Source organism: Neomonachus schauinslandi, chromosome 11 (assembly GCF_002201575.2).
Source record: "Neomonachus schauinslandi chromosome 11, ASM220157v2, whole genome shotgun sequence".
Lineage (NCBI taxonomy): Eukaryota > Metazoa > Chordata > Mammalia > Carnivora > Phocidae > Neomonachus > Neomonachus schauinslandi.
In genome coordinates this window covers 11,412,783-11,415,315 of record NC_058413.1, presented here as the reverse complement: position 1 = coordinate 11,415,315, position 2,533 = coordinate 11,412,783, and positions in this window count along the sequence as shown.

Below are 2,533 nucleotides of genomic sequence, written 5' to 3'. Positions count from 1 at the left end.
ACCTCTGAAACAAATAATGCAATATATGTTAAGAAAAAAAAAGAAGAAGAAGAAGGTAGCGGGAGGGGAAGAATGAAGCGGGGGAAATCGGAGGGGTAGACGAACCATGAGAGACGATGGACTCTGAAAAACAAACAGGGTTCTAGAGGGGAGGGGGGTGGGCGGAAGGGTTAGCCTGGTGGTGGGTATTGAGGAGGGCGCGTTCTGCATGGAGCACTGGGTGTTATGCACAAACAATGAATCATGGAACACTTCATCTAAAACTAATGATGTAATGTATGGGGATTAACATAAGAATAAAAAAAATAAATGGAAAAAAAAATAAAATAAGGCTTTTCATAACATAATAAAATAATTTTAAAATTTTAAAAATTTTAAAAAAGTAAAACTTATTTGAGAAACAAAAAAAAATAAGGCTTTTCAATGGTTAGATTTATATCCGTACTGTAATGTATTTTGATTGTATGAAAAGATTTGATAGGCTTTCCATGATATTCTTCTTGGAGAGACGGTTTATTACAGATTGGATGGTGAATTGGTTATTATTATTTTTTTTAAGACTTTATTTATTTTTATTTTGAGAGAGAGAGAGAGAGAGAGAAACAGCATGAGAGGGGATAGGGTCAGAGGGAGAAGCAGGCTCCCCGCTGAGCCGGGAACCCGATGTGGGACTCGATCCCAGGACTCCGGGATCATGACCTGAGCCGAAGGCAGTTGCTTAACCAACTGAGCCACCCAGGCGCCCCAAGAATTGGTTATTTTTTGATGCAAAATATACCAGTTCAAACTTAATGACTTACAATATCAATCATTTTCTTTGCCCATGTTTCTGTGGGTCAACATTTTAGGCTTGTTCGGCTGGGTAGTTCTTCTGCCGGAATCACTAATGTGACTGCAATCATCTGGAGGATCAACTGGGGTTGGTCTAGGGAACCTTCTTGATGGCCTATCTCTAGGTGTTATCCTAGCCCCAACATCTTCATGTGACAGTCACAGGGCAGCAAGAGAGGACAGACGCCAAAGGGTAAGTGTAAGCCTCTGCTTGCAATATATTTGCTAATGTCCCATTGGCCAAAGCAAGTCACATAGCCATAGGGGAAGGGGGCGGTGGTCATAATTGTGACGATGTACCACCAATGTTATTAACTGAGCATATTTCTAGCTAGTTGGACAATTCCCAAATAGGAGGACTACCATAGATGCTCACTGGTTGTATTTTACCGTGGATATTGGTTAATGATTTGGACAAAGGAAATGAAATATGATTGTAATTTTGACCATGCCACAAAACTATGATGAATAAAATCCTGAGGATGACTGTGGCAGTTTGGTTCACTTGGCCCAAACCAATTAAAAAAAACAAAACAAAACAATATATCAGTGTTCAATGAGAAGTCCTACAGGGGCATCTGGGTAGCTCAGTTGGTTAAGTGTCTGACTCTTGATTTCATCTCAGGTCATGATCTCAGGGTGGTGAGATTGAGCCCCTTGTTGGACTCTGTGCTGGGTGTGAAGCCTGCTTAAGAGTCTCTCTCTCCGTCTCCCTCTGTCCTTCCACCCCCACCCCCATTCATGAGTGCGCTCACTCTCTCTCTCTCTAAAAAAAAAAAAGTCCTTCATGTATGTTAGTAAAATAAATTGTGATCAGGCAGAATTGAAAGTCAAATGAAGTGATATGGAGATTTTATTTGATACCAAATTTATGAGAGGCTAAAGTGATCAAGGTCAATTGATAGAAATGTAGTTCACAGGTCATGATAAGTAACAGTTCCCCGGAACAAAATATTCTCAGTGCATTGTGTTTATTTCTGGGTGAAAATTTGTAGAAAGATATGGAGCTAGGGAAAATCTAGAAGGTGACTGGTGTGAGAGCATTTAAATATGATCTCCTGGAGAGAAAACTGATGGAGTATTTGCTCTAGAGAAAAGAGGACTAAAGACTTAAGGAAGATACAAAATCTGTCCTAATACTTGGATACTTGGGAGAATTGTCAGGGAGAAGAAAGCTCTAGAGGGTCAAAATAGGATCAGTGGGAGGAAGTTGCTTGTAGATGGACTTAAGCTCAAACAAGTGTGTGGTACTTTAACAAAAGGAGTTGTCCAACAAGGAATGTGGTGTCTTCCAAGTGAATGATCTCTCTCCTTGGAAGCTCAAGCAGAGTCTGGAACACTGAGATGCTGTAGAAGGGATTCTTGAGGAGTCAAGATTCAATGAGGCCCACTTCTTTTCCCATATTTTCACTTACTAAATTAAGTAACATTTTCCTCCATTATTATTACCCTTTTTATTGCTGGGGTGCTCTTTAAAAGTTATGAACAGAATCATGAGTTTTCATTTTGGTTAGCAAAACAAAAACATGTAAAAAAAAAAAAAAGAAAAAGTCTCCCTTCCTTTGGCCAACTGCAAAGCCTTCCTTCCTCCCTCTCTCCCTCTCTCCCTCTCTCCCTCCCTCCCTCCCTCTCCTCCCTCCTTCCCTCCCTCCTTCCTTCCTTCCTCCCCCCCTCTCCCCCCCCCTCTCTTCCCTCCTTTTTT